The 19,988-nt window shown below is 44.2% G+C and overlaps 1 protein-coding gene across 10 annotated transcripts in view; it reads left to right on the forward strand.

The window, feature by feature from the left end:
* The window catches only part of KLF12 (KLF transcription factor 12), a 366,929-nt gene that overhangs the window by 184,415 nt on the left and 162,526 nt on the right, over nt 1-19,988 (forward strand). The window lies entirely within an intron of this gene.

Genomic DNA, 19,988 nt, shown 5'->3' on the forward strand with positions numbered 1-19,988 from the left:
TTCAACAGCAAATGCAGAACAGATGTGGAAACTAGAATCAGCCGGCTGAGCTGGAGTGTTCCTTCTGTTCTTTGTAGTGCATTTGTCTGATTAGTATACGCTTTTGGGGACCAACTAAGTCATTCCTAGAAGAAATTCAGCAATAATGAATTTGTTAGTGATAATAAATTATGCCTTTATGAGTTTTACTCACTTATCTGTCTGGAACTGAACTTTTAAATTGTAATTCAGCCAGAAGATGTTAGTTTTCATATTTAAGTCCACTTATTCATTTGAAATGTAATGATTTTTGTCAGCTAAATAAACAACATGCACGAGTAAAAGAGAAATGTGGCAAATGGATTTGGAAAACAGTGTCTTTATGAAATTTTGTATGAATGACATGGTACAGTGCTCCTCTTCTGTTAAGCTAATAGTAGAAGTTAAGCATTTTGCATATTCCAACATGGTACATGAACGCAAGTTGAAAGAAAAGTCAGACTACATTAGGCTAATAATGTTTGTGTCTGACCTTCCCTGCTCTTCTTCTTTTCTCTTCCCCTCTTCAGGGACTCTTCTCATGAGCAACTACCCATTCATGAGGTTAAGAATATCTTGTGCTTAGGAGCATTTGAGGAGGTCTCTCCGGAAATGAAAGGGAACACATTCTACTACTGTTATCAGGAGCAGCCCTAGACGAGCTGCCGGCAACTGACGCCATAGGCGAAACGTGCGATCGGCGCGCAATCGACACCCCCACCTCCAAAGCCCTCAACGGCTGTTTATTTTGGTGCTCTAGGTGATTGCCTAGTTCGCCTGTATCAACAGGCCATCACTGACTGTTATTTCCTAATCCCAAAACCAAAAGGGGGCCTCATCTCATTTTGGATCTGCACTTCCTCAAAAACTTTCTCAAGAAGTTTCTCAGGGTCTCTTTGGCCTCCATTATTCCCTCCCTGGATCCAGGAGGCTGATATGCTGCCCTTGACTTGATGCGTATTTGCATATTACCATTTTTCTGGAGCACAGGAGTTTTCTCTGTTTTGTGTTGAGCCATTGCCATTTTCAGTTCACAGCTCTGCCACTTGGTCTTTCATCAGCCCAAGAGGGTTTACAAAGTACATTGCACCAGTAGCTGCTTACCTAAGGCTCCAGAGTCTGCAAATTTATCCATAACTTGATGGCTAATTAATAAAGGGTTGATCCTGGGATCAGTTGCGGCGTCATCTCGACCTGGTTTGCTTCACCTGTTAATAAACAACAAAAAGGCAAGCTCAATTCCAGCACAGTGCAGTGTTCATCAATGTAATCATTAACTCAATTCTGGCCAGTCCTCCCTGAGACCGGGTCTGGGCCTTGGCAGACCTGATCTTGTGTGCACAAACACATCATCTTTCTATCACTCATATGACCTGCAGTTGCTGGGCCACATAGCTGTCTGTACTTAAATGGGCCGGCATGTGAGGCTCCACCTCAGGCTGCTACAGGGATGGCTGGCATTAGTCTAAGTTCCCAATAGACACAGCATGTGTCTAAGGTCCCAGAGCATGTCCTGTCATCATTTGCATGATGGCAAAATCCTGTATCAGTGTTGGAGGGAGTTGCATTTGTGACTCCCACCCTCCCTCTGTCAGCTACCCTTGTCTCCAATGCTTTGGACTTGGATGGAGAGCCCATCTAGGCAGTCTCAACATTCAAGGTTGTTGGTCCTGCCTCAGTTATTCCCTACACCTCAATGTCAGGGAACTCAGAGTGTTCCTCTTGGCCTATCACACCTTCCTATCTCACATAAAAAGCAAAGTGTTCCATGTTCTTACAGGCTATGTTCTGTATCAACAAGCAAGGCAGATCCAGGCTGTTTGCCATTTACCAAAAAGTCCTCAAGCTGTGAGATTTATGTGTGCAACACATTTTTTTGAAAGATCGTCCAGAGTCTACTCAAAGAACTACTATGATCAGGCAAAGGTGCCATCTCCAGCAATCATAACTGCACATTCAAGCAGAGTGCAAGCCTGTTTGACAATTTTCCTAGCCCAAGAGCCTATGCAGGACACCTGTAAGGCAACAACCTGGTCGTCCATCTACCTATTCGTGTCCTATTAATCACTTATCCAGCAGGCCTAGGACAGTGCGGTAGAACAGTGTTGCAAGCCACAAGACCATGAACTCCAAGGCCACTTCCAGGGATACTGCTTGTGAGTCGACATGAGCAAGCACTTGAAAAAGAGGAAACAGTTACCTACCTTTTTGTAACTGTTGTTCTTTGAGATGTATTGTTCATGTCCATTCTATTACCTGCTCCTCTATCAGAGTTGCCATCAAGAAGGAATGGAGAGGGCGTAGGGTCAGTGGCTCCTAATATACTAATGCATTAGTGCAGCATTCAAGGGAGTGCCACAGCTCACTCTACAGATACCACCAAGGCAAAAGTCTCTGATGAGTGTGCACATGGATGAGCACACACCTACAATGGAATGGATGTGAGCAACACATCTCAAAGAACAACAGTTACAAAACAGGATTTTCTTCTACTTCTACTTCCTCTATACTTTGCTTGGACTTGTTTTCACCATATACGGTGCTGTGAGTCAAGAAGAGTGGTGATCCGAGGTAAAACTGGTGAGCTCGAGCATACTACTTCTTTGAAAGCAGTGAATCTGTAAATACTGTGAGTGCCTAGTAGAGCAAGGGTGAGACCAGCAATGGGCAACCAAGGCTAGTGAGTGGGTCACATGAGTGGGTGCAAGATTGAAATTGGGCATGTGCACAAATCATGATGGTAAGAATAAGATTAAATACATTCCATTTGATCACCTTTTCCAATACAAGATTATTAGGGGTAAATTAAATTGCTAGCAAAAGTAACATAAAAAAACAGAAGGCGTGCATGGTTCTCATAATGTTGTGTCCAGTCAGCATGCACTTCACACGTCTACTTCTTTGCTTTAAATGTGTGTCTCTTCTCATTTTGTCAGGGGCTGCTCGACCCTCCCCTCCGCTGCAGGTCCCATCCCTGCTCCACCCCTTCCCTCACACCCCCACCTGGCCTCTTTCTTGCCTCCTCTCTCAAGCACGCCACATCTCTTCCTTCTTCCTCCCCACACCCAGCATTTTCAGAGCTGTATGAATTGTCTGATTTGCAATGCTCCGGAAGTTCTCGGAGCAGGGGGAGAAGTAGGTAAGTGCAGGGCCCTGGAGCGTGAGGGACACAGGAGACTTATGTGGGTGCATGTAGAACCTCAGTGAACCAAATGCGGGCCACAGATTGCCCACACTGGGTTACACACTCCAGGTTGATTCTCAGAAGGCTCAGGGATCAGAGTATGCCTTTTGCTAACCTGAAGAGAGAGAGCAAGCCATGTGTAGGCTTACAAGGGGGTGTTTGTGTTGCCTGAAGATGGTGGCATTAGGGCGTTAATTCATGGCAAGTATGGACGAGGCTTCCTCACACTAAGACCATGTGGTAGTGAGGGGCTTCACAATCCTGAATCCCTCTAGGAAATTTAAGATTAGTCTACTCTACACTGAGAGGAAACAGAATTTCACTTACAATCCAGTTTTTTAATCTTTTTTCTTAGAACTGTGATCAAAAATAACCAACCTGCCTTAAATGTCACACATAATTTTAAGCCAGGATAGAATTTTTCTAGAATGTGTACTGCTGGTAATAAAATGTGTTTGGGGAGGAGGGGGATGGAACAGAAAGGTTTCATAAACTGAGCTAAGCTGTATTCTTGAGTGTTTTCCTGATTTTTTTAAGCATCCCAATTTGAAATGGCTTCTTCTAGAAGCATCACACATGGTTTATTCTGTTGTCCCTGCCGTAGACTGGTGCATTTTCTATATTTGAGTTATTATACTATCTGATGGAATTACTAAGAGTCAGATACATTTACTCACATTAAGTAACACCTTATTCAGGCAGTTTTACTGTCTATTTAAGAAAACTTTGCCACCATAGCAAGAATGACATTCACAACATTCCTCATCTAACCAAACAGCCTGGAAATGTTTTTTTTTTAAACCCATACAATTAATAAACCAACAACAACAACAAGAAAGGATCCGGGTTTTTACATGAGAAAGAGAAGAGACCCAAAGACTCTCCTAGGGACTTAATTTTTGCTATCAGTTTCATGTGAAAGGTGCTCATATACTTCAGAGATAGGCAGCAGTATAACATCCTAAAATAGATTGAAGAGTATGATATTTTTAATGTGTTTAAGAGTAGCAGAATGCGGCCCTTAATTATGAAGAATGTATCACACTGTCTGGAGTGGTTAATGACTATGAATGGCAATCTCAGGGCAGGTTGTAAAAAAGCTGGGTAGACACCGCAAGCTATGTGTGTATTCTATGATTAGACTTCACCAACCCAGTAACAAATGTGAATTCCTGAAGCACTAGAACAGTCCTACCAGGGAGTCACAAACAGTCCCCTGGGCCACTCCAGTTTATCTACCCAGGCAAGCTGCATGTAGTGATTCTTTGTTGCCATGCATCAAAGATCACAAAATATCCAGGTTAGTCTGTTATTCCAGGTCAGCATGCGCCTCAGATTTCATACCAAAGATAATGCTGTAGCCCATCCTGTAGTAAAATAACTACGAATTTATTAACTAGGACAAAGAAATCAGAGAAGGCATGTCTACACTACAGCTCTAAGTCGACCTGTATTATGCCAACTTACAACCACCACAGAGTTGTAAATTATTGAGTGGCTCATGTCCACATTAGGGATGTTAGATAGCGTGTAATTAAACAGTCGTGTAACTGCATGAAATCTTATCAGTTACATGACTATTCAGTAGTCCCTGGAGGTGAGACTGGCAGCCAGTGCACTCCTGTCCCCACTCCTGGGGAGCCCTCTGACACTCCACACTGCTGCTTCTCTATCAGAGACAGCAGAGTGGGGATGGCAGCAGCTCCTGTCTGTGGGGGGTCCTAGCTCCCCAAAGACAGGGGCTATCCCACAGCAGCAGGCCCTGTCCGTGGGGTGGGGGGTGCTCTGATAATGGCAGAAATGTGGGTAGGGGGAACATACAACACCGAGGAGCTGGTGCTGGGGTGAACCAGCTGTTAAATTGGCTCCTCCCAAGTACCAGCTCCTGTTCCTTCTATATCAGAGGCAGCAAGGGGGAGGGATGCATGTAGTCAACAGGATTAACCAATAAACCCAGGCTTAATCATGTAGTCTACATGTTGACATCCTTAGTCCACACATGTGTGACCTGACCAGGAGCACTTCCGCCCACTGGGCTGGAGCTGAGATCCCAGTCTTTTCTCTGAAGCCCAGCTGCTTCCTGGGGCTCTCAGCTCTCCACTCCCAGCAGGGAGGGCAGTTACGTAGGTTTCTCACATCCCAGCTGGAAGCAGGGGGAAGCAGCCACACAGGCTTCTTGGCTCCATGAGTGGGGAACTTCTAAGCAGCAGCCTCACTGGGAGTGGAGAGCCAGGGACAGCTGGGCTCTCGCTGCCCAGTTTTCTTGTCAATTTCACACCTCCATTCAGTTGTGAAATTGACAAGACAGCCAACATCCAATGTAAATCGTTCTTACCCCTAACTACTCCAACGTAAGCACTACGCTTCTCATGGAGGTGAAGTTATTATGACAATGTAACAGGGCACTTACATCAGCAGGACAAGGCTGAGGTATGTACACTGACATAATTAGGTTGATGTTAGCTATCTTGTATTGACCTAACTGTGTAGTGTAGAGCTGGCCTGAGTTATGTACGGGTTAAAGCAGGCAACATAAATACATAAATTAATTGTAACCGTGATTCCAAAAGGCAGCAGTTGTAAACTGTTGGCACTGAATGTCTTTTAGGGCAAGTACAGGTTTAGCCTGGGGAACTCACCCTGTGTTTCCTCACTCCAGCCCTGAAGAGTCCAGACAGTAAAAGAGAGATGAAGAAAAATTCCTATCAGCTATTTTTATTTCCTTCTTCCAGAATTCAGGCTGACGGAATGAGCTTTCTTCCACATAGCACCTTCATAGATATGAGAGGGCCATTAACCCTGTTCTTGTATTGTGATGTTCCACAATGGCTTGTTTAGTTTTGCTACGCCTTCTGGATGGGAGGGAGACCATTCCTCCTGTCTGGGTTCACAGATTCAGAGCAAGCAATTTCAGTTATAAAGCAAACACCCTAACCATATAGCATGAGACACAGACATTGTAAGTGGTATTAATACATATTGCAACTTACAAGCATTTCATAATGTTTAAATCCTGTTATAAGTCTACTACCTATCTTGAGCAATACTAATGTACAATTGAGCTGGTCTGGTTTCCAGCTACAAATGTCAATGCTGAGCTGACACCTACATCTTTGGCAAGAGCAGGCAGCACCTGGTCTGGCAGTGTCACAGCATGTGTGTATACATTCTGAGTGCACAAATGTCCAAAGAGCACATGTCAATTTGTGCAGACTTTTGGAATAATTTATCTGTGTAGTTAGAGCATAAGGACTGTGTGGCATTATGAAAGGCAAGCGGGAGTTATGCATGATTCAGAAATTGCAGGTGATGTAGGGTTTCTAAAAACCAGACACAGGAGAAGAAATGTAGTGGCATTGACACCAATTTTGCTCCTGCTCTCACTCCTTTGAACTTTGGAGTCTGATTTCACATTTGCGAGTCTCTAAGCCTTAATCATACTTTACATTTATATGGTAATTTACAAAGGCTGTTTAAATAGGCATTTCTAAAACCTTTGATATAAATTTGGCAAATATTGTTTCCCTGTTACACAAATGGAAGAAACTGAGGTTCAAAGTTACTGGTTCATGGCGCACAGCAAATCAGTGTCAGAACTGGGTGAAGAATTTAGGCACTTATTTATTTAAAAGTATTCCACCTAGAGTATACTTTACCTTTCCCTTAGCTTTTGAACGGCCTTGGAATTTTTCACAGGCATTTTTTTCTTTTAAACTATACAGGGCATGTGTCAAGAGAGCCTCAGTCAGTGTTCTGTTTACAAGATAAAGTAACTGAAAGATTCCAGTTAAATGTCCAGTCTATCACTGTGTGGTTTAGAATAGCCAGGCATAACTGCAGTCTGGATTTTCTTAGCTGTGTGCACACTCAGCTTTCTTTATATATGTGTGTTTAGATCTGAGATTTCTACTGTGCTAGAATAGAGGGGGGCCTCGTCATAGACTAGAACCCATTATTCTAGGCACCGTACAAACACATAAAAAGATCTGAACATAACCATGTCAACTCTGGAGTTGCTGTTTGAAAGAAGTAATTGGGAAAACTTGGGGATTTGTTTGTATTCTATTTCTTACCATTCTCAAAACTGTCAACCTATGTTTTTTCAAGCTGTCCAGAGACATACTAGGCAGAGAAAAATCTAGGCAAATTTTGTTCTTAATGTTGCAAATTTCAGAAAGGAGTGCTAGAATGCAACATCTTCTAAGTACAGTGATTGTAACTACTGTCTGATACTTAGTAGTCCTCCATAGAGAATCCTGAGGATGAGTGAATTTTCTATATCCCAGTTGTTAAAGAGAGAACTGTTCTAGCAATAGCAGTTGTGGAGTCTAGGAAAAAAATAGTGATACCCTTAGCATGTTTCTTTATGTGAATGACTTGAAACTGCTTTTTCAATACTCAGCTACTTCATAGTATTGCTGGTATCTGAGCAGTTTCAGAATCATCTAGAAAAGTTGGGGAATGTTTATATGCCCTGAGTTCCTTTCTGTAGTGTACTTAAAAGAGAGAATGGTAGAAGCTTATCCCACTTGACCTCCATGTGATGCCCGCCAATATATACTTTGCTTGCTTAAAAGAAAAAATGTTTTGAGTAGTATTGCTAGCACAAACTCATCTGGTCCCATATCCTGCCCCACCTCATTTTCCCAAGCCCTTGTGGTAAAAAATAGATACCAATCTCTGTGGGCATAGCTCAGAGTTGGTACTCAGCATTTTCCCTTTGTTTGGGTCAGTTGAGGTAACTACTTTTCTCCAAGTGGTAACAGAAGCAAAAGAGCTTCCTACACTGACATATAAAAGCTTGTAATTTCCAAGCTCGTTGAAGCTCGGAAATTGACTTCAAGATATTTTTGTGTAGCTGTAGTTATAATAACTTTCTGAACACAACGTTGGGCTGTAAGACAGCTGTTATCTTAAGGAAATAAGTTTGCTGCTTCTGGGAAATACTGCTGCAGAGAGGCTCATTTTGAAATGTTAGAGACAGACTTATTTTACAAGAGAGAACAGAACTGCCAATAGCTGAATGACTGGAAAGATGCAGCCGACTGGGTCACATGGTGACATGCAGGTAAGTGGTTCACACGCAAGCCCTGCAACAGTGGCTAGTGTCATCTTATTCCCAGTCCAGGGATCATGTGGAAAAGATCATCACCTTTCCCCCAGTGGAACTTACCTCACTGCGATGGTGGACAGATCACAGGAAGCTACTGGAGGGAGATCTGTTTGTCAGCCCCCCACTTCCATAGAGCTGATGTTGGATACCTTGGATCTTGGCTGCACTGTGCACATTAGAGATCTGGAGACTCATGTGATGTGATCTGCAGAGGAAATGATGTTACGCATAAACATTAAGGAACTCAGAGCAGTCTACCTGGTATGCAGTGTCTTCCTGCCTCACCTGTTAGGCAAAATAATGTAAGTTCTCAAGGATAACACAACCTCAATGTTCTGTATCAATGGGAAAGAGGGAGCATGTTTGTTGGCCCTCTGCTGAGAGGCACTCCATCTTTGGGACTTCTGTGTTGGCCACAATAGCCACATGGAATCTTTCTATCTCCCTCGCATCAGGAATATGCCAGTAGATCATTTTAGCAGGGCCTTCTCCTCTTACCATGAATGGTTGCACTACTCAGAGGTGACCTGCATGGACTTTTGGAGGTGGGAAACTTCCCAAGTAGATCTGTTTGCCACCAGGCAAAACAGAAAATATCACTGGTTTTGCCCCCAGCCGAGCCTGGGCAAGGGATCCATCTCTAATGCCTTCCTCCTGTTGTTGGCCGAGGGTCTGATGTATGCATTCCTGCTGATCTTTCTCATCAGCCTGGGTCCCAGTAAAGCTCAAGAGAGACTATGCATGGATCATTGTGATCACCCTCTCTGACCCTTCACAACCACTCTGACCTGCTGTTGCTGGACCACATACCTTCTTCCCCAACCTAAAGTCTCTGCACCTCTCAACATGGATGCTTCATGGTTGAACCCAAAGAAGTGAACCTGCTCTTAGGAGATCCTGCAAATTCACATGGGCAGCAGGAAGCCATTCACAAGACTTACTTACCTGGCCAACTGAACTGGATTTTCTTGATGGGTGTCAGATACTGATGAGGGAAAACCTTTTGACGCTGGAGCATGTGGTGAATGGACATGAGCAACACATCTCAAAACATACCAGTTGTGGAACAAGTAACTGTCTTTTTCTTTTTCCTATCCAGGAATGTAGCTAAGCTCAGAATAAAGCCACTTTGCTTACAGTACATTGGTAATGATTCAAAAAGCAACTCTTAATTTCAAACTGAAACAAAAGACAGGACTATTAGTCTTTAAAGTACTTCATAGTCCTGTATTTTGTTTCAACTAAACTAACACGGCTGCATCTCTATCACTTAATTTTGAGGAAGGACTTCTTCACTGAGAAGAAATTCTGATATCAGATTTAACCTCCTCCCACAGTTCCAGTTGATGGACTTTGTGTGTTAGTTGGCAAAAAGCCAAGGTAAGATATTATATCATAACTATACCACATAGTGGGCTTTGGGTTGAGTGCTATTATGTCTGTTTGGAGGATGCTTTTTTGTGCTGATCTCTGTTATGCTGCCTAAAGTAGAGCTTGGGAGTGCCATACTCTGTGATCTCTGTGGGAGGCAGAGGATAATGTTTAATCCATGGAAATGACTTTTTTGGGACATAATCCTTATCTATAAAGCCTTTCCATATTAAGAGCCATAAAAAACATGTCACAGACCGCAAAATTTGGTCTCCTTCTATGAAATCTGGCCTTTTATGAGCTTTTACCCATTGCTAAATACAGATTTCATGGTGGGGACCAGTGTTTCTCAAATTGGGGGGCCTGACCCAAAAGGGAGTTGCAGGGAGATTGCAAGATTATTTTAGAGGGTTGTGGTATTGTCACCCTTACTTCTGTGCTGTCTTCAGATCTGGGCAAGCAGAGAGGGCAGCTGTTGGCCAAGTGCACAATTCTGAAGGCAGAGCTCCTCTCACAGCAGTGCAGAAGTATGGATGCCAATACCATACCATGTGATTCTTTAGCAAAGCTGTTGGTATGGCCCACCGTATTCTTGCTAGCAAATTAAAGTAATATGAATTGGATGAATGAAGCTGGCTAGATTGTCAGGCTCAATGAGTAGTTATCAATGGCTTAATGTCTAGGTGCAGGTGAGGGTAGCTGATGGGTCTGAAACCCTTGGTGAGTTAGGGATTTGCTCATTCCAGCATGTGAAGACTGCTTCGATGGATCAGGTGGAGGAAACCTTTATGATTCAATGGCTGAGAAGGCATTGCAGCAGCGCAGTATGGAGTTCGTGGGGCATGTCAGAGCATTTAAGGTGACATGGCCATCCAATACAGCCAAGGTAGTCTCCAGAAGTAACGATTTTTCCTGCCACTGGATTCTGACTTCTGAGGTCAAGAGAGTAGGATCGTCTCTGTGCAAAGGCTTTCCCACTATAATATTCTTCATGCACAGGTTATGTTGTGCAAAAAAAATAAGTTGGTAATGGGATCATGGAATGTCTGTATGCTCATGGACAGTGAGAACACAGTAAGACCTCATCAGAGAACAGCCCTAGTCGCTAAAGAACTTTCATGCTATGGTATTGATATTGCTGCCTTGAGTGAAACCAGGCTTGCTGAAGAAGGATTTCTCACTGAACTAGCTAGTGGTTACACCTTCTTCTGGAAAGGTAAAGCGCAGAATGAGGATAGGATCCATGGAGTTGGCCTAGCCGTCAAGACTAGTCTGATGAAACAACTTTTGGACCTGCCTGTCAGTATTAACAAGAGGCTTATGAAGCTACACCAACCCCTCAGTCACAAGCAATATGCAATAGTCATCAGTGCATATGCTCCCACCATGAACAGCACAGAGGAGACAACAGATCAGTTCTACATCGACCTCAGTTCCATTCTGTGCTCAGTGCCGGCCAATGACAAGTTGATCTTGTTGGGAGACTTCAACGCCCGAGTTGGCTGTGACCACAGTTGATGGGAGGGAGTGTTAGGCAAACATGGCGTTGGCAAGATGAACAACAACAGTTGTTGCTGCTGAGAAAATGCGCAGAACATGACGTCCTCATCACAAACACAGTGTTCAAGATGGCAAACAAATATAAGACTATCTGGATGCACCCTTGATCGAAACAATGGCACATGAAAGATTATGTCATTGTTCATCAGCGTGATATTTGGGATGTCCTTATCACCAGAGCCATGCAAGGAGCAGAGTGCTGGACTGACCATAGGCTTGTCCGCACCATTTTCAAAATACACATCGCTCAGAATCACCCAAAGCTCACCCGAACAGCCTTTAACATTGCCAGACTCCAGCAGCCTTCTCATCTGCGCAAGTTCCAGTCAAGCCTTGATGAAAAGCTGACTACCAACGGACCATTGATTGGAGGTCCAACTCAGAAGTGGAGCCAGTTTAGAGAAATGGTGATGGAGACAGAGAAGTCAGTGCTTGGTCCCAAGAAATGCAATAATCAAGACTGGTTTGATGAGAACAACAGTGCTATTGAGGACCTGCTTGCCAAGAAGAACAAGGCATTTATGGAGTGGCAGAATGATACAGGCACCATCTCTAAGAAAGACAGGTTTAAGTTCCTCCAGGCCCAGGCTCAGCGAGAAATCTGCAAAATGCACAGCCAGTGGTGGGAGAAGAAAGCTTAAGAGATGCAACACTATGCTGACTTAAACAATCCAAGGGAGATCTTCAGCTCCATCAAGTCAGTCTTTGGTCCTTCCAAGTCTGGCTCTGCACCCTTGCTATCTACAGATGGAGCCACGTTGATCAGGGATAAGGCTGGCATCAGTAACCGATGGAAAGAGTATTTCAGTCAGCTCCTGAATTGGCCATCATCAGTCGATCAGTCAGCACTGGAACAGATCCCTCAGAAGCCAACCCTTGAAGATCTGGGAGATCTTCCATTTATTGAGGAAGTTAGAAAGGCCATCAGGCAGATGAGTTGTGTCAAGGCATCTGGCAAGGATGGAATTCCCACAGAACTGTACAAGGCATTTAATGAGGAGTCACTTAAGGTTTTCATAATGTCTTGACCAGTATTTGGGAAGAGGAAGAAATGCCATCTGACCTCCGTGATGCCATGATAGTTGCTCTGTATAAGAATAAGGGTGCAAGAGCCGACTGCGGGAACTACAGAGGTATCTTGCTGCTTTCCGTTGCCAGGCAAATCTTCTCCCACATCATCCTGAACAGGCTGATTTCGACAATTTCAGAAGTGAGTCTCCCCAAGTCACAATGTGGCTTCCGCCCTAAACTCAGTACTGTCGATATGATCTTCATAATGAGACAGGTACAAGAGAAATGCCTTGAGCAGAATATGAACCTCTACTCTGTCTTCATTGATCTGACAAAGGCATTCAACATGGTCAACAGAGATGCATGGTGGATCATCCTCAGGAAGCTGGGTTGCCCGCTGAAGTTCATCTCACTCATCAAGCTGTTTCACGATGATATGACAAAAGAGGTACTCTCAGATGGTGTGCCATCTGAGAAATTTAACATCTCCAATGGCGTGAAGCAGGGCTGCGTACTTGTCCCGGTGCTTTTTTAACCTGTTCCTCACTCAAGTCCTCATGCATGCTGTCTGAGACCTAGATCTTGATATTTACATCAGATACCGTTTGGATGGTTCACGGTTTGATTTGAGACATCTTACTGCAAAGACCAAGACACCGGAGAGGCTTATCACTGAAGCGCTGTTTGCCAATGACTGCACCCATATGGCACACCAAGAGAACCACCTGCAGACCATCATTGACCAGTTCTCTGAAGCATCCAAACAGTTCGGTCTCACAATTAGCTTCGGAAAGACAGACGTCCTCTTCCAGCCTGCACGAAACAGTGCTCCTCTACAGCCATGCATCACTATTGATGGCACACAACTGAAGGTAGTGGACAGCTTTAAGTAACTGGGCAGCACAATATAAAGTGATGGATCCCTTGACAAAGAGATTACAGCGAGGATCCAGAAAGCCAGTTAGGCCCTTGGGAGATTGTGTATTAAAGTTCTCCAGCACAGAGGGTATGTCTACACTACCACCCTAGTTCGAACTAGGGTGGTTAATGTAGTCATACGAACTTGCAAATGAAGCCCGGGATTTGAATTTCCCGGGATTCATTTGCATGTTGCCGGGCACCGCCGTTTTTAAATGTCCGCTAGTGTGGACTCCATGCCCGCGGCTACACGCGGCACGAACTAGATAGTTCGGACTAGGCTTCCTATTCCGAACTATCTGTACGCCTCGTTCCACTATCTAGTTCCACGAGGCGTACAGATAGTTTGGACTAGGCTTCCTATTCCGAACTATCTAGTTCGTGCCGCGTGGAGCCGTGGGTACGGAGTCCGCACTAGCGGACATTTAAAAACGGCGGCGCCCGGCAACATGCAAATGAAGCCTGGGAAATTCAAATCCTGGGCTTCATTTGCAAGTTCGTATGACTACATTAACCACCCTAGTTCAAAGTAGGGTGGTAGTGTAGACATACCCAAAGATATTCGCCTTTCAACTAAACTCAATGTATATAATGCCGTGGTCCTCACCTCTCTCCTGTATGGCTGTGAAACATGGATCCTGTACGGTAGGCACATCAAGCAGATGGAGCAGTTCCACATGCGCTCCCTATGATCAATCATGCGAGTATGCTGGCAGGACCGAATTACTAACCAAGAAGTGCTTGATAGAGCTAATTCCACAAGCATCGAAGCCAAGATCCTCCAGACCCAGCTTTGATGGTCTGGCCATTTTCTCCGCATGGGCGAAAGCAGGATCCCGAGGCAGCTGTTCTACGGGGAGCTGGTATGTGGTAGTCGCAAACAGGGATGCCCGAGGAAGAGGTATAAGGACAACCTGAAGACCAACTTGCAGTGAGCAGGCCTTCAGCCTCGACAGCTTGAACTAGCTGCTGCAGACAGGACTAATTGGTGTTCCCTTACAAGGAAAGCGGTGACAAAGTTTGAGGACGACTGCTGCCAACGCCTCGCAGCTGCACGTGAAAGACGACATAGATCTGCATTCCCTCCTGTCCTGACAACCGGCGTCCCATGCCCTATCTGTAACCGCATGTGTGCTTCGACCTTTGGGCTCCAGAGACACATGCGTTTCCACAAATGAAATGCACAACATGTCTTCCTCGGCTCCTGACAGACAACCAACAAACAAATGTCTAGGTGGCAGCCAGTATCAAGCAGAATGCTTCAGGTGTTGCTCCTGGGTCTGGTTTTGTTCAACATCTTCCTTAATGATTTGGATGAGGGGATGGATTGTACCCTCAGCAAGTTCACAGATGACACTAAGCAAGGAGGCGAGGTAAATACACTGGAGGGTACAGATAGGGTCCAGTGTGACCTAGTCAAATTGGAGGATTGGACCAAAGGAAATTTGATGAGAGTCAACAAGGAAAAGTGCAGAGCCCTGCACTTGGGACGGAAGAATCACATCCACCGCTACAGGCTGGGGACCAACTGGCTAATCAGCAGTTTAGCAGAAAAAGGACTTAGAGGTTAGAATGAATGAAAAGCTGGATATAAGTCAGTGTACCCTGGCTAGCAAGAAGTCTAATGGCATATTGGGCTGCATTAGTAGGAGTAGTGCTTTTTCTGTGACAATATGTCCCTTTTTTTGGGAGCACTTGCCACTTTCCTCTGGCACAGCCCCTAGCCGGCCCTGGGAGCACTCACGCCGCACTGGACGAAAACCCGCTCGGGACACACATTTCGGCCCCGACCTCTCAGGTGTTTTTTTGGTTTTTTTGCTTGACAAAACCATCTAGTACCGCCACTTTTTTATTTTTTATTTTTTACAAAAAAAAAAAAAAGCACTGAGTAGGAGTATTGCCAGCAGAACACAGAAAGTGATTATTCCCCTCTACTTCGCACTGATTAAGTCATATTTGCAGCATTGTGTTGAGTTTTGGGCCTCTTCCCCACTACAGTAAGGATGTGGATAAATGTGAGAGTGTCCAATGGAGAGCAACAAATATTATTAAGGAGTTGGGGCACATGACTTATAAGGAGAGACTGAGGGAACTCCACTTACTTAGTCTCCGGAAGAAAAGAATGAAGGGGATTTGATAGCAGCCTTCAACCACCTGAAGGGAGGGTTCCAAAGAGGATGAAGTTAGGCTATTCTTAGTGTAGGCTGATGACAAAACAAGGAGCAATGGTCTCAAGTAGCTGTGAGGGAGGTCAAGACTGGATTTTAGAAAAAATTATTTCACTAGGAGGGTGTTGAAGCACTGGAATGAGTTACCTAGGAAGATGGTGAAATTTCCATAGAGGTTTTTTAAGCCAGTCTTGACAAAGCTCTGGCTGTCATAATTTAGTGGGGGTTGATCCTGTTTTGAGGAGGGGATTGAACTAGATGACCTCCTGAGGTCTCTTCTAACCCCTTGATTCTATGATTCTGTAACTCTTACTTCAGTGCTTTTTGTCTTCAGAGCTGGGTGGCCAGTGTGTGGTGGCTGCTGACTGAGGGCCGAGCTCTGCAGGGACCAGTGCAGAAGTCAGGGTGGAAATGCCATATCATGCCATCTTTTTGCACTGCTGCTGGCAGCAGTTCTACGTTCAGAGCTGGACTGTCCAATGGGCAGCATTTGCCACCAGCAGCAATGCAGAAGTAAGGATAGCAATACTGCATTTCCTTCTACAATAACTTTGACTCCCCACAGTTCCTTTTCAGGTTAGGACCCCTACAATTACAAAACCATGAAATTTCATATTTAAATAGCTAAAAATAATGAAATTTACCATTTTTAAAATCTTATGACTGTGAAATAGACTAAAATGGACTGTGAACTTGAACTTATCCGGCTATCTGACTCCCACCTATAAATAAGATTAGACATGGCTTATCTGTGAACTGGGTACATTCAATGTACATTCTCTCTAGAGTATGTTTCAGAAATGTGTGGTAAAAGCAAAAACATCCCAATATGACAATCTCCATTTACCATTGTTTTAAATAACATATATGACATTTGTGGTTACTTCCAGGTCTCTTTGCTCTCTAAACATACATTTTCTCCTTACATCTTCTGTGGCAACTCCTATGAGCAGAAACTGCAGTATCTCTCTTAACTTGCAACCAGCAATCAAGCTGTCACTCACACATATTTGACTTGCCTCTGATAAGAAGGCAGGGCAATGTTCTCTCCAGAACCCTCGTGTACCTTTCTTCAAAATAAATTAAATATGGCAGCCACTTCTATATGTCAGCTTTTAAAAAGCTGAACCATGGAAAAACATGTACAGATAATAAAAATAAGCTACATCTTTAAATCATCTCTTCAGATTAGAGAAGTGCTGTACCATACTCCCTACTGCACTCATGAACAATAATAATAAAGACAACACTTTTTCTTACTTTAAACCCAATCTTCAGACAAGGTGTGTTGCCTCTAGGACCATTGCTGACAACTGCAGCCTCTCCAACAACATGCAGGAGGATTCACTCTTGTGGAAGGATTGTATCCTGTTACTCAAAGCCTGCGTTGATTACAAACACATTCTCTCTGAAGACTGTTAGACTATACAAGGGGCAAACAGATGTAATTTTCATATTTACATTTCCTTACAAATTGACCCCTTCCTGATAAATGCCTTCCTTTAGTAAATGCCTTCCTTTAGTAATGTGTGGGATATTGTCCCCATTGACACAAGGAAAGATTTGCAGGGGAATGGTGGTGATGGCAGGGCTTCTGTATCTGTTTATGCCCTGATCAGTGTGATATAGAAATGAATGCTGAGAGCAGGATTGAAGAGAGGCCAGTAGCCTTGTGGAGGAGGTACAGTTGACGAGTTGTCTGTTAGGGTGTGTCTAGACTGCAGGGTTTTGTCGAGAAAAGTGGACTTTTGTCAACAAAACTGTACCTGCATCTACACTACCGCTGAGTTCTGTCAACATAACGTCGACAGAACTCAGCAGTTTTGTCGACGGCTGTAAACCTCATTCTACGAGGAATAACCCCTTTTGTCAACAGAGTTCTGTCGACGGAAGGCGTTATTTCATCTACATTGTGCTTTGCGTCCACACTGTCAGAACTGGATATAGTCTAGATGCTCTTTGTTGACAGACGCTTTGTCGACAGTGTCTGTCGACAAAACTTCTGTCAACAAAAGCCTGTAGTCTAGACGTACCCTCACAGAGCAATTGGATAGAGTTGGCGTGGTTTGAAGAAGAGGTGTGAATTATCTCTGCCTCTCTCATGCCTCTTTCAGTGGCAGAAGAAATATGTAGGTGAAAACTCAAGTGCTCCTTTTGCAAGCCAGTCTAGGCTGTTTTTAGAGCTCTTTCTCCATAGCTGTTCACCTGCAGCAAAGTTAACTGTCTTCAGTTCTAATTGTTTTGCTTTCTATGTATGATCAGTTATCAACAGTGCAATGGAAGAAGGATCAGAAACCTTTAAATCAGATGTTTCAGAAATCAAGCCTCTAGACCTCCTATTGCTTTATAAGATTAAACTTGTTTCTCCTTTTGAAGACTTTTCCCTTTCCCCCGGAGTTGTTTTCTTGGATGTGAAACCAGTTCTTTCCTATATGTCTGAAGAAGCCCCTCTAGAATATGGGCAATTTGAAGAAATATCCAAATTGTGCTTCATTTCAATGCAGGGGTTTTGCAAATGAACTGTTCTTTGTATTCTATTCTGTTATTCACAGATAAAGCTGAGCAAATTACATAGTCCTATTGTCTGGCAATTCTTTGGAACAATTAAAAAAGATGAGGAGTCCTGTGGCACCTTATAGACTAACTGAAGTGTAGGAGCATAAGCTTTCGTGGGCAAAGACCCACTTCGTCAGATGCATGTAGTGGAAATTTCCAGAGGCAGGAATAAATATGCAGGCCAGGATCAGGCTGGAGATGACCAGGTGGATCCAATCAAGTCACCTGGTCATCTCCAGCCTGATCCTGGCCTGCATATTTATTCCTGCCTCTGGAAATTTCCACTACATGCATCTGACGAAGTGGGTCTTTGCCCACGAAAGCTTATGCTCCTACACTTCAGTTAGTCTATAAGGTGCCACAGGACTCCTCATCACTTTTGCAGATTCAGACTAACACGGCTACCCCTCTGATAATTAAAAAAGATGTTGGTCATACCAGAAACATTTTCAGATGATCATTCCAATTTAAAATCCCTAAAGATACCCCCTACCAAATTAAACAGTTTACTTAGAAGAATGTCTACAGGAAACATTTTAAGTTGTCAATTCAAAATGTCTTTTTATTTAAAAAGTTTCCTTTAAGTTAATTAAAAACAATCCGTCAGAGTCACAATTCTTGAAAATGTTTCAGTGTTGCTAAACTTTGTTTTCCTGAGAAAAATGTTGTGTATAAAATTGGGTTCAGGTCTGTTCTCAGGAAGATGTACAGGCACTGGATGGCCTGCAATGGATCTTAAAATACTGGAACAGCACCAATAGCATCATATTGGGGTGATCGGGTGAGAGCAGAGGGGTATAAATCAAGTGTAGAAGAGGATTAAAGGAGCTACGAGCATTCATTAGAATATAAGAATTGCCATATTAGATTAGACCAGTGGTTGGTCTGCTCACGTAGTAGGTGCTTCAGAATAAACTGCTGGGATCCCTATTGTGGAGAGTTATGGAATAACCTGCTCAAGGGGGAAGTTTCTTCATAACCCTCATCTTTTAGTAGTAGGGTTGCCAACTTTCTACTTGCATAAAACCAAACACTCTTGGCCTGCTCCGCCCTTTCTCCAACACCCCTTTCCTGCTCACTCCATTCCCCCCTTTTTCACTTGCTCTCCTTTGCTCACTTGTTCATTTTGAATAGGCTGGGGCAAGAAGTTGGAGTGCAGGGGGAAGAGGGCTCCAGCTGGGGGTTCAAGCTCTGGGGTGGGGCTTTTGAAGTGCAGGAGGTAGCTTCAGGCTGGGAGAGGCTTGCAGTGCAGGAGGGGCTGCAGGACTGCAGCAGGAAATGAGAGTATAAGATGGGATATGGGATCAAGGTGGTGTTGACCTTAGACAGCTCCCAGAAGTAGCATATCCCTCTATCTCCTAAGAGACTCCTTGCACTACCCCAATCTGCACTGTCCCTGCTGCTCCCATGACTGCGGTTCCTGGCCAGTGGTAGCTGCGGAGCCAGCTCTTGGGGACGTCTCTTGTTTCAGGGGCAGAGTCAGTGTATGGAGTCCCCCTGGCCACTAGGGATGTAAGAGTATAGCTGTTTAAACAGGTAACTGAGTTACCCAAAGGCTACACACCACTTCTGGGGAGCCGTCTGCTGCCTCGTGCTGCTGCCTCTGTCTCAGAAGCAGCAGCACAGGGTGGCAGGTGGGAGATGGGAGAGGCAGACACATGACGCTCTTTTAGTCCCAGGTTCAGTTCTGACTTTTGGCATTACAGGTGGGGGCTCATTCAGGATTTCAGCTGGGTCTCTGAAGCTTGGGATAGACTTCCTCAGCTAGGGGAAGTATGTAACCCACACACCTACTGAGTATGGTGTACTGTGCCATGTAATTTCACTTAGAGAGAATGACAGCCTTAACTGAAAGCCAGCTGGCTTTATAGCTCAAAATGTAGGGGCTCATGCACTAAGCTCTAGAGGTCCCAGAATGGTTCTGCCTGTTGGCATTACTCAAACAGGAATATAGGGGTCAGGTAGGCAGGAGAGGTCAATATTAGCAGACAGCCATGAATTGCTCTAGTTTTTCAGACAGTTTCCTGTGTTACTTAATGGTTTATATAGAGCCCCTCAGTTAATTAGGGTATAGATGCTTCTCTAAACT

This window comes from Pelodiscus sinensis, chromosome 1 (assembly GCF_049634645.1).
Source record: "Pelodiscus sinensis isolate JC-2024 chromosome 1, ASM4963464v1, whole genome shotgun sequence".
NCBI lineage: Eukaryota > Metazoa > Chordata > Testudines > Trionychidae > Pelodiscus > Pelodiscus sinensis.